Here is a 13,869-nt window from a genome sequence, read left to right as displayed (position 1 = left end):
ATAAAATATCGATATTGCTGCAATAGATCATGTTTCAAACTATCGGTTTTCTATGAACAAATATCGACCTCAAACATTGACGTTTTTGATCAAATATTGAGGCTTGAAATCATCGATTCTAATTATACAATATCGATACTGCTGCAAAATATCGAAAGCGGTCGATAAATGCTGAGGCTGTAAATCATCGATTCTAATTGATAAAATATCGATACTACTGCAAAAGATCGAAAGCTGTCGATAAATATTGGAGCTGTAAATCGTCGATTCTAATTGATAAAATATCGATACTGTTACAAAAGATAGAAAGTTGTCGTTAAATATGGAAGCTGTATACCATCGATTCTAATTATAAAATATCGATATTGCTACAAAAGATCATGTTTCAAACTATTGGTTTTCTTTGAACAAATATCGACCTCAAACATCGACGTTTTTTATCACGTATTGAGGCTTGGAATCATTGATTCTCATTGATAAAATATCGATAGTGTTGCAATAGAACGAAAGTTGTTGATAAATTTTGACGCTGTATATCATCGATTATAATTGAAAAATATCGATAGTGCTGTAAAAGATCGAAAGTTGTCGGCAAATATTGAGGATGTATATCATCGATTCTAATTACAAAATATCGATACTGCTGCAAAAGATCGAAAGTTGTCGACAAATATTGAGGCTGTATACCATCGATTCTAATTATAAAATATCGATATTGCTGCAAAAGTTCATGTTTCAAACTATTGGTTTTCTTTAAATAAATATCGACCTCAATCATCGACGTTTTTTATCAAATATTGAGGCTTGAAATCATCGATTCTAATTGATAAAATATCGATATTGCTGCCACAGATCGAAAACTGTCGATAAATATTGAAGCTGTAAATCGTCGATTCTAATTGATAAAATATCGATACTTCTGCAAAAGATCGGATGATTTCGCTAAATATTTAGGCATTAAATTATCGATCGTAATGAATAAAATATGCATACGCTGGAAAAGGTCGATGTTCCAAGCCATTTATTTTCTGTGATATAATATCGATACTTCAATAATTGACGTTTGCCGATCATATATCGACACTTCCAACCAATGATTTCGGTTGATAATAGATTGAACTGGAATCCTAATTGATAAAATATAGATTCTACAGCAACAGATCGAAATTTATAGCAATTGGTTTCAGTGATAAAATATCTATACTGCACAATATCGATGATTTATCCAGAATTTTCTTTGATACAGCGATGCTTGCGTATAAAATATCGAAAGATGATGATGACATGAAGATGATCTCAATAAAGATCGAAACGTTGGCACGATAAATATATTAATATATTTTATATTATTATTTATAAATATATTAATATATATAATATAATAATTTTTCTAAAACCTACGTCACGCCAGACCGCATCTCACGATCTCCGAATAAAATATTCATTCCTTTTTCAAAAAGATGGTTCCTACTCTCATTAAGTATATATATAATGTGGAATATAAATATAACTTAATGTGAGTAGGAACCATCTTTTTGAAAAAGGATTGAACTCTACACTCACCCCATCATTTATAATCTCTAAAATATTCATGTTCGTTAACACAATATCGATTCTGATTATAATATCAATGTGTCTTAAAGTCGATGTCTATTGATAAAATATCGATGTGATAACATATATATGCTTCATCCTATCTATGATTGATGAAAATCTATGAATGAATAGTCGATCTTCGCAATCCATTTTTTTAATAACATGTCAATTCTTCATAATTTTGATGCTTTATATAATATTGAATTAGTTGGATCGTAAATTTGGTGAGAGTAATAACACACGATGAATATCATGTGGGAAAAAAAGGGGGGGTTATTTAGCATAAAGCACATTTTGGCCGCAAAACAAGGTCAGAAAAAAACCCAATCAGGATTGAGAATAAACTATTCGCAATCGTATAGCAATCCTATTGTTAACGACCCATAACATCATCATTAAATATAATAATAAAGATAACTAAATAACGATAAATTTTTTACGATTTTTTAAGTAGAGGTTAATTACCATATTACTTTAATTTTTATGGGTTTGATCGTCACTCGCAATTGATATGGGGTTTTTGTTAACATCATATTGTAAATTTTTAAAGAACTGACAATACAAAGCCAAGGGAATAAAATGTCCTGGATAATGCGAAAGGGGTTTGTTTTTGTGGAAAAGGTTAACTTGACCAATACTCTATCTGTTCGGTAACAAATGCCCTTCCCAATGAATACAATCCAATTTTTTTTCATCCTTTATTTTTTTTACAACCGAACATTTTCTCATGCATTTAAATATTTTTAGCCACACAATCTTTGAGAAATAATTTTAGGGGGGTTGACAAAAGTCTTCTTTGTTGCGTTTAAGAAGCTATTAAGAGATTCTGTACTTTTTTGCAAGTACTGATAGGGTTAAAAAAAAATTAAGTGCGTTGTGGTGAAGAATGAATCGTTTGTTCGAGGTTTACTTGTCGATTAGGAGCTGCGGAATAGTTGAATCAGCCGATATCAGATAAGTGCCGGCCCCTTGGGGGAGGTTGGGCAACGATTTTATCCGGCTCCCTTTCCGGCGATGAATAATCGAAATGGGAGACGTATCCAGGCCGAAACACCTGGAAAGCTCTCATTTATTCACGATCCCGATCCGCCCTCGGGGTCCCGGGAAAGTGAGAGGGCGAGGGCCAGGGGCGCTAATGAAGAACGACGTCGAGAATTAACGCCATGAACAATTGAAAAGTTCCCACGCTGAAGGTCAAAATTTAGTTGATACTGAACACAGAACTAAGACGCCCAAGGATGAAATCGGAGAAAGCAGAAAGACTTATTGTACAGGGAAACATCAATATTGAAATAACAAGCTGACAATATACGGTATATTGTCAACCGTACTTTCAAGATAAGCATTTTTGACCGTCTAACTAGCTTGGATAGGTTTTGGCGCCAGATTTTGTGAGAATCAAAATCAGCTCTAACAATGATAAAATCACAACAACAAAAAATTGTTTACATTATTCGCATCGAAGCATCGATAAAGTAGAGTTTTTTTTAACCTTTCTACTTATTACAACAAACATCGATATGTTATCAACGTATTCGTATCGATTGTTTAAATAATAGATATTTCTATCCAAAGCAAATGAAGCTATTCGTTGATTATAGTGTACGCTTATTTTAGGCCTGTGAGATTTGAGAACAAGAAGTAAGTTTGCTGAATCGATGTATCGTATACATATATGTATCTATGTATATACGATATATATATGTATGTATATATTTCATCCTTTTTAAAAAGATTGTTTTGCAACGATCCGGATTTCGAGTCTTTTACCTCATCATCAGATTGAAGGACTTCTACAACCACGTCTCTCGACATGAATTGCCAAAGTGAACCCGCTGATACCTCCGCCAACGCGACGTTCCAATTAGCAGCTGATTTTTTTAATGGCGCTCAATTTGAACGTGCGAAACGCGGAAATTATAACACAAATAAATGTTATAATAGTAAATACTTAATATTATTAAATTACTATAATTACAATTAATTAAGGTTTTTAGTTGAGATAAAAAAGTCAATGGCACGAGCGGGATTCGAACCCACGATCTTCGGCTTGATACGCNAATTTCTCAAACCAATCTAGTTCTTTCCCTTTGTTGAAACCATGTAACACTCTTGTATTTAAATTTGAATTGAAATTATGTTTTCTTTCTTTTAGATGGTCCTTAAATTCCGAAAATTTGCTCGATTTAGGCAAGTGTTCTTTTACTCTTGTTTTTATTTCTCTACCGCTTTGTTCTATATATTTACTATCACAATCATTACAATTGAGTTGGTAAACTCCGCTTTTTGCCAAGTTGTCTACTTTGTCTTTAGGTTTTGAGAGGATGTTTTTAAGTGAACCCGTACTTCTAAAAGCTATTTTAAAACCTTCTTGTTTAAAAATTTTACTAACTTTTTCCTATAATTCACCAACATATGGCAAACAACGGAAACCTAATGGTTCATTTGTGTTGGGGTGGCTGAGTCCTATTGTTGATTCGTTTAAAGTTAATTTTTTTATTCTTTTAACTAGCAACCTATCAATAAATATTTCTTGATACCCGTTGTTTTTGCTAAGATTTTAATAGTTTTTAATTCTTTTTTTATAGTTATCAGGTGTTAGCGGAAGTTTTAACATCCGGTCTATTAGCCAAATGAAACCAGCAGTCTTTTGGGACCATGGGTGGGAAGAATCCGCTGGTATCATAGTGTCTGTAGTTGTGGGTTTTCTATATACGTCTATTTCTGTTAGGTTGTTTATTATGGACAGTTTTAGGTCTAAAAAGTTTATATTTTATGGTTGTATAGAAAGTTTATCAAACCGAGATAGGTTGCAGTTATCGGTATATCCAATGTGTGATGATTAGTGACCGTTAGTCTATGATTTTCGGAAATTGTGAGATGCGGTCTGGTTTGACGTAGGTTTCAGAAAAAGATTTTCTTTGTCGTGCCAACGTTTCGATCTTTATTGAGATCATCTTCAGGGCCTGGGATTTGCAAACATTGTTTAAATTTATATTTTTCTGAAACCTACGTCACACCAGACCGCATCTCACGATTTCCGAATAATCATAGGTATATCCAATATTGATGCTTTGTAGGTTCTTCGATTTGTCCGTTAACATTTTTGTCATGAAGCATCGATAAAGGAGAGAATCTTTTTGTCTATCTACTTATTACATTACAACAAACAACGATGTTTTCAACGTATATCGATTGCTTAAATACTCGATATTTGTACCAAAAACATCGATATTTTTAGTTAGATGCTCATCTATGATTATTCCACGCGTCTTATAATTTGTGATCTTGACCCATGTCTGTGAAATCGATTACAAAGTTTGGCTTTATCGATATTTTATCAACCTGAGGTATGTGGTTATCGATATGTTATATTTTTCACAAAATAGTTGTTTAAATATTATAATTAACCTCCCTCTCGAAATTCCAACCGTGTTTTATCCTTGCATATTCAAAGTGGGATTTTAAAGGTCATTCCACGCCTTAGCTCCGTGTGGAAATTATTTTCCGTCCAGATTGGTTACTTTGGCATCCCTTTTGTGGCCTGGAAATTGCATTATACGAAAGCCATTTTTTCTCTCCCTTCCTGTTCTCTCCCTCGCTCCATCCCCGGCCTGGTCGACCCTTTCTGGTCAATTTAGCCAGGGGTAGTTTTGTCAGTGATGTGTGGGCATCCGAGGGAGAAAGAAAACCGTAAAAGTCCGCTATAGGGGCGATAGAGTTTCGACGTCCCTTCGGATACGCGGCGAACAGATTTTGAACCAACGTCGATATAACATTTGAAATTTACTCCTATCAAAATTTTCTTTCTTAATAACACGAAAGTATTGGTGGGAATCCTTGGAACAGTGGGAATGATGTTCCAGGTCTATTTTGATACCACCATACCTACTTTTTAACAGATTTTCTCCTGTTTATTATCCTGTCAGCTTTTCAGGTCAAGATAAAACAAGAAATTAAATTAAAACTTCTACGTTTTGGTTAGAATGGCATTTCAGGTCTATATTGCCATCTGTTTGACTTTTCACTAATTTGTTGATGTCGTGAGAAGCGGTCAAGAAAGATGTAGTTTAGAAAAACACTTTTTTTTTATTTTTTGGCGACATTTCGACCTTTATTCGGGTCATTTTCAGGACATAAAGTGTGTTGTCATATTGGTTTTGGTATCACAACACTGGCACAAATTTTGTAATAATATTTCAGTATTGCATCCTAGTGTTCTACAGATATTCCGAATCATTTTAACGATTTCGACTGAAGCCGCACTCAGGCTGTTAAAAAAGCCCAAACTCACAATTTCGTCGAAAGCTTTGTTTAATAATTCAAGGATTGTTTTAGGAGCAGATGTTCAGTGGAAAATGGTCTCTTCTGGGGGTGGGAACACGTCATAATTTCCTCCAAGCCATAAATTATTTCGACTTAATAACGCCCGCAATCAATTAGAGGCCTCGGGAGTCCGACCTGGGTGGACGCGATTCTAAAGAGGAGAATTAAATAGGGTAATTAAACAAACTTTGAATAATCTCGGCCGATATTTCCTCCTTAGCACACAATCCTGTTGATTCATTGGAGCCATATCCCTTGTCAGACTTAGAAACGACTTATTTGAAACCTACGCCGATATTAATTGTTGAAAAGGTTCCTCGGAACAGTTGTCGAACCGGATTAAATTTTTAACCCGGAACAGATTCCGCCCTTCCCATTTAGCCCGATAACTTGAATTATAGATAAAGTTTTGTCTTTTCTACTTTAGCAGGTACTTTGTTGCTCAATGTATGCAATTATGTTACTAAATCATACTATAATTCGAATTTTGTGATTTGCGCCATTTCTTTTAACTCTGGTTCACCATTAACGATTTAGTGAAGGAATCATGGAAACATGCATCATAGTTCCTTTTACTATAATGTCGTAAATCGTAGATTTGTAAGGTATTAAAAGTTCAACACATCTTTAGTTTTACATTTATGAAAAAATGTTAGTGCAGGTCATTTGTCTACTATGCTTGTGTGTGTGTGTGTGTGTGTGTGTGTGTGTGTGTGTGTGTGTGTGTGTGTGTGTGTGTGTGTGTGTGTTGTGAAAGAAGGTTGTTTTTGACTGGTTCAAGGAGCGATACAGTTTTGTAAGACCCGCAAGACGCGAAGGTTTAGCCTAACCTGGACGCCGTGAAAGTGCGAAAGAAAAACAATCATTAAACTTTATGTATATCCAAAGAGAAAAAGTTAGTAATTTTACTCTAACAAAAAATATTTAAAACTATTGAAAACGTAACGATGAGCTGGGTTATCGACCTGCTGGAAACGAAGTTTTTTCGGAGGATCTACGGAAGAGGTCAACACAGAGAAAAAACTTCCTTTCGGTTTTCGCCGAGCTTTCGACAGTTTTTTTACTGTCTTCTTCAGGGCCTGTTTTATTATCATATAAAAAACACCAATTAAAAACATGAAAAAACAAATTGTACAAAAATTGAAATTTGATATATCTTACTTAAACCTTAATGGGGAAATAAAATGACATGGTTTCTTGGGCACAGAAGTACATTACGGTTTTTGGTGCTCAGCATCTAAACATTATTTAAAATTTAATAAGTTAACAATTACAAAATTAAAAATTACAACTATAAGTACAAATAAAAAATAAAAACGTGGTCGAGAAAAGGTTACCTCGTAAAAGTCTTAAAACTAGTAAAACCTCTTTTTATTTCCCCATTAAGGTTTAAGTAAGATATATCAAATTTTAATTTCTGTGCAATTTGTTTTTTCATGTTTTGAATTGTTGTTTTTTATGTGATTATAAAACAGGCCCTGAAGATGACAGTATAAAAGCTGTCGAAAGCTCGGCGAAAACCGAAAGGAAGTTTTTCTCTGTGTTGACCTCTTCCGTAGATCATCCGAAAAAACTTCAATATTGAAAACTAAAACTAAACAAATAAATTTTCTCTTTACCTTGAACATTATATTAATAGATACAGACTAAGATTCAGTGTTGGTTGTTTCTAATGAAGGGTCTTGAATTAAATTTTAATTTTAATTTTTTCACGATCGTGGTCTACCCACGCTGTAAAAACTTTGTGGACAGAAAGAGTAAGATTAGGAGTTTATGGCGTATGAAAGTTGGCGAGTGCTCGTTTTTCCTTCAAGCAAATGAGATCATAAGTTCTTTCAAGAATGCAGGTCATTGCAAAGAACAGGAAGAACTTGTTGTCTGAGGAGGTTAGGTGAGTTCTACAGGGTCTGTGTGTTGTCTCGATCTAATAATACTTCTAACCGCTCACCGAAATTGAGTATCACCTTTCCATAGTCAAGTAAAGTTGCCGGGTGATCGTTTTTCCTTCAAGCCACTGAGGTCATATGATTGGAATAGGGCGATTGCAAAGAACAGGAAGAACTTGCTGTCTGAAGAGGTTAGGTAAGTTCTACAAGGTCATATCGTGAGCGTCTGTTTGTTGTCTCGATCTAATAATACTTCTAACCGCTCACCGAAATTGTGTATCACCTTCCCATAGTCAAAGAAAATTGGCGAATGATCGTTTTTCCTTCAAGATACTGAGGTCATATGATTGAAATAGGGCGATTGCAAAGAACAGGAAGAACTTGTTGTCTGAAGAGGTTAGGTTATGTAGTATCTTTCCATAGTCAAGCAAAGTTGGCGAAGGTTCATTTTTTACTTCAAGCCACTGAGGTCATATGATTAGAATAGGTCATAGCTAATCGGAAGAGTTTTCTACATCTTTTGCTTAGCACGTCTGGAAATCTGAGGTCATTGTTCCACTGTTGCCACAGTGAAGGGCAAGGACAGCGTGTGTGGTATATAGCGTGAAGGGGGCAACTATTACTCGGGCCAGATGGTAGTCTGATGGAGCAAAGTCAGGACTATCGGATCAGTGCGATACAGCCTCTATTTAATCCATTTCAGTTAATTTTTGTGTGTAAATGTTGGCGGTATCTCGGAACCCATCATAGAGTGAAGGAGCAAGGCGTCATGGAGAAGTGTGCAGCAAGAAAGGGGGCAGTATCCGTTGTTCAGACCAGGAAGAATTGAGGGGGAAGGTCAGGACGATAAGATAGATTCGATACAACCTTCATATCATTCATTATGAAATTTGAAAGTCGGGAAGACACATTGCTCTGAACAAGTGGCATTCTGACGTAGAATAAAAACAAGTGGGGAAGGTAGCGTTTAGGTTCCATCATAACCATCCACTGTTGCCACAGTCAAGTACAATAGTAAGTACAAGAATCTGTGGTATATATCGGCAAGTGTGTGAATATTACTCGGGCCGAGTGGTAGTCTAAAGGATCAAGGTGGTTCGATGAGATGCAGTACAAGTTGGATTTCCCCATCATCTAAAGGTTTTTGACTTGGTGTGTCTATTAAACCATGCAGGAGCAAGATTGGAACGGTAAGTTAAGTGCGGCACAACCATGATTTCATTCATCTCATAAAGCTTGTGGTTTTTAAAGTGCATTAAGAATTGCTCCTAACAGGTGGTCTAGTATGGACTAACGGGCAGGATATAAGATAGGTGCGGTTGAACATTTATTGTACATCATTCAAAAAACGCATTTGAAATTTACAAACTCCAATAAGCGAAAGGTTTTTTCGACTGTTTGTCTATTGCAAAAGCTTCTCTTACTCTCAAAAATCTAAGTTAAGTATATTTCGGTGCTTTTGACGGGAATTTCTGTGGTTGTTTATTTCAGAAAGACGATTTCTAATTAAGTATTATTCATTTTTAAACGATATAATTATATAATGTTATACTTTTCCTTATTGCCGAGTGAATAATATTCTATTTAAATATTCCAGTTTTCCATTGCGTATAAAATATAGTTAGGGTATAAAAACGAAAGCAGCTGAGTATTGAAATATAAAAGGTCTTTTATTCATTCTCGTGAGAGGAGACTACGAAATTGCCAAATTAATATAGTGGTAGTTTCAATATAGCTGTCAACGGGAGACTCGGAAGAGGAACAGGAGCTAATATACACCCCCCTGGAGATATATGGCTTTGTTTCCAAAGAATGGAATATCGACTCGCCTCTCCCCGACGGAAAAGGGAGGAAAAACGCAGCCGAAGTATAAAAAGTTTCGCCGATTCGAAACGCCTTCCGAGTGGGGCAGACGGCGAAATGCTTTTCCACGACAATTGCCTGGCTTTGCTGGATATGGAAATGTTCTGTGAGCACCAGAGTTTCAGTCTTTCCCTTGGATCATTTCCAAAACGGAGTCAGGGATTATGGAGGAAATTCTTTTCGAGAAAGATGTCGCGAAAGAGAAAACAGAAGGCAATAAACTGGTTAAGGCTCGAACTAGATTTAGTATCAATAATAAATACATAACAGCTTTTTTGACATATTCTACTGTTTTATAAAAGTAATGAGTTTAATTCAGCGATGTTTTATGTAAAAAACACTGATTTTCTCACACAATAAGATAAAAATTGGCTGTATAATCATCGATATTTCACCAAAATACGTTTCTTTACCATAGCATATATTAAAATAGAACATATCGATCTTTCATCAGAAAATCTCAATATTATGCAAGGCGTTTATATATTCTGTTTAATTTAAATAATTACTCTTTTTATCTATGGTCTCGGTTGAGATGAAAAAGTTTGTGTCACGAGTGGTATTCGAACCCACGACTTTCGGCCCAATACGCCATGCTCTAACCACTTGAGCTGGTATTTTCCCTCCTTTTTGCCATTTTATATATATTTTATCAGAAAATCTCGATATTTTGTTGTTATTTGTATATTCAGTATAATAATCGATATTTTTAAGAACGATACGTATAAAGCAATCATATTTCCAGAAAATCTCAATATTATGTGTTTTAATGTTTAAATGTTCTGTGTAATTTCAATTAATTACTCTTTGTATCTGTAGTCTTGGTCGAGATGAAAAAGTTCGTGTCACGAGTGGTATTCGAACCCACGACCTTCGACCCAACACGCCGCCGCTCTAACTACTTGAGCTAGCACGACAATTCTGTATAATAATCGAGAAGATTATTTTTTGAAGAACCACACGCCTAAAGCAATAGATACTTCATCAGAAAATCTCGATATAGTACAAGGGTTCATATATTCTTTACGATTATCTTTCTAAGAAACAATCGATATTTTATCAGAAAATCTCGATATTTTGTTCTTATTTGTATATTCTGTATAATAATCGATTTTTTAAAAGAACGACACGTATAAAACAGTCGATATTTCACCTTTAAAACTATTTTTAAACGTACTTATATATAAAACAATCGATGTTTCATCGAAAAATATGGATATCTTGAGAAAGATAATATCTAATATAAAAAGTATTATAAAAACAGCAATCGATGTTTCTTACGAACGATATAATTTCTATCTTTTTGGGCAGAACATGTAAAACAATCGATAATTAATGAACGAATATGTATATTGGAAACATCTATATTTTTATAGATCGAGAAAGATATCGTTGTTTGTAACCATCAATGCTTTAGATAATAATCAATTAAATTTACTAGTTTTCGTAGTCCGCTTGACCAATTAATATCTTTCAATTAATTAAGGTTTTTAGTTGAGATAAAATAGTCAGTGTCACGAGCGGGATTCGAACCCACGACCTTCGGCTAGATACGCCGCAGCACTACCACTTGAGCTGGTGTTTTCCCCCTTTTTTGCCGTTTTGCAAAGCCAAAATTCAAAAGGTGGGGTTGAGATGTCCTAGTGGATCGAAGTCACGATAGCTCAAGTAGTAAAGGCGCGGCGTATCTAGCCGAAGGTCGTGGGATCGAATCCCGCTCGTGACACTGACTTTTTTAACTCAACTAAAAACCTTAATTAATTGAAAGATAATAATCAATCTTTTTAGAACAATGCATAAAACAATTTAGGTTAAAAATAACTTTGATGTTTGTAATATCAATATTTTATCTAACAATCGATCTTTTGTTAAACACGTGTATAAAACAATCGATATATCATCGAAAAATATTGATACTTTTGGAGTATTGATCTTATGGAGAATCGATATATATATATATATATATATATATATATATATATATATATATATATATACATGTGATTCTCAGGAAACATAAAAATATTTAGATTTTATAAAAACCTTAATTAGGGAACATCCATGCTTATATGTATCGTTATTTTTTATTACAAACATTACATACATCTATGTTATATTTTCACGAAATTTCTACGATTCGAGCCATCATGTTTTATCAGAATGTTTTCAAATCATGTTGTAAATTATCGATATTTCACAACAAAAATCGACGATTAAAACGATCGGCATGGACGTTCTGTAAGTAATGATATTTTATCTAGAAAAACACTTGTCTAAAAGAATCGGTATTTTTATTAGAAAATCATGATTTTTTTTTCACAAAATATCAATTCTTTTCCACATTCAATGTTTTACCTACAACATCAACTTTTGAAACCCTAAAAAAAGAATTTTGTATTGGAAAAGGCAGGACAAATAATAAGAGATAGTAGATTTTTCAATTTAAAAAAGTTTTCTTATCGTTTTTTGCTCGGACCTATAAAATTGCAAATTTTGTGATTCAAACAATCGAACTTACTTCAGTATTGGTTGCTTAGGGCTATTATGATAATCAGGACGATAAATGTCAAAATTACTTTAAGTAAAAATGAAAGATAATAAGTACCAAAAGTTCTATTCAATTTTATATTATAATTAACCATATTAAATTAATAATAAATAGTTGAATAAAAATTAATTAATTTATATATTTTTGCTCTGCCAACCTTTTTTATAGTGGGTTTTCTTTAAAACTAGTCATAACGAAATTTTTAGTAAGGGAGTATTTTTCGACAACCCTTGTTGAATTCCCTTCGGATTTAACCTCAACCCTCATCTTCACGATTTTTTTTTCTTTTCATTTTTTATAGCCCATCGTAAAAATTTTTATCGCCCCGCCAGCGCGGTGTGAAGTTTCGATTTCAACCTTTGACCCCGTGGCAGAAAGATTGTTGAACATAACCCGCCTTGTATCACATGCGCCAGCTCAAAGGGCTAATTACCCGTCCAACCCGGGAGGATAAATTATCCATTTGAAGTTCCACGGACAGGCTGAAATTTTCATCACTATCGAAAGTCTTCAAAGTCCGTTTCTAGGCCTGTTTTGCGGCAACACTCGTGTGACCTAATCGCATGGTTTATTCCAATTCATCCGGCGGACATGCCGAATAAGCCCGTGATGAAGTCATGTAAGCTCATCCTCGATTAATTTTTCTACTGCTTCCATTTCAGCCCTTAACTAAATTTAGACTGAAAATCACAGAAGAAAAAATAAATAATTTATCAATGCAATACATCATATAGTAATAATTGCAATATCTATGTTTTTTTTTTAATAAAATATTTTTGTAGCAGATATCGATTTTTCTAATGTCTATGTTAAGTTATTATTTTTGTTTACATAACATATACAATTCTAATTAATTATTCTTTCTATGTAAGGTCTTGGTTGAGAAAAAAGTCAGTGTCACGAGCGGGATTCGAACCCGCGACCTTCAGCTGTATGTTGAAGGTTGAGATGGAGAGTTAGTGTCCGAGTGGATCGAAGTCACGATGCTCAATTGGTAGAGTAGCGGCGTATTTACCCGAAGGTCGTGGGTTCGAATCCCGCTCGTGACACTGACTTTTTTATCTCAACCAAGACCTTACATAGAAGGAATAATTAATTGAAAGAAGTAACTTGATCAATTGACCACTAAAACGTAAATGGATTAACTAGAATATTTATCAAATGTGTAAAATTGATTATGTAAAGCTGATCGACCAGCTGTTATTCAACAAAATATCAGGTAGGATCGGGGATGTGGCCAGGACCCACCAAATATTTTGTTAAATTTGAAAATTCTTCTGGCCTGTTCATCAAGCAAGGGTAATGGGACTCCTAATCTAGAATGACAGCACCCTCCCAGGATGTAATTTTTTAATTTAATTTAGTTAATAATGAACACCATAAAAGGGTCGACAATTAGCTTTGTATTGAATAAAATCGTCGGCCTTAATACCATTGAATCAGTCTCGAAACCTTTATTTTTGAAATAAAACACCGTGTGTAATCCTTGAAAAATCCTTAGAAATCTTTCCATGGCTCAAACGGAGTTTCCGCCGGGAAATGTTTTCCAGGAGGGGGGCGGATAAGGGTCAGAAGTGTGATGTACGGAGAGGGTGGGTGCGTGCGGAGCCCTAAATCTGCTAAGGGTAGCACCTCTTTCCAACCCCCGGG

At 34.6% G+C, this 13,869-nt stretch overlaps 1 protein-coding gene across 8 annotated transcripts in view; it reads left to right on the top strand.

Annotated features, from left to right (window-relative positions):
- LOC106663447 (tyrosine-protein phosphatase Lar) overlaps positions 1-13,869 on the top strand; it is a 312,386-nt gene that overhangs the window by 172,746 nt on the left and 125,771 nt on the right. The window lies entirely within an intron of this gene.

Source organism: Cimex lectularius, unplaced genomic scaffold, assembly GCF_000648675.2.
Source record: "Cimex lectularius strain Harlan isolate CLEC.00 unplaced genomic scaffold, Clec_2.1 scaffold334, whole genome shotgun sequence".
Taxonomy (NCBI): Eukaryota; Metazoa; Arthropoda; class Insecta; order Hemiptera; family Cimicidae; genus Cimex; species Cimex lectularius.
The sequence above is the reverse complement of the archived record's forward strand: the minus strand, read 5'-3'. Positions and strand labels throughout refer to the sequence as shown.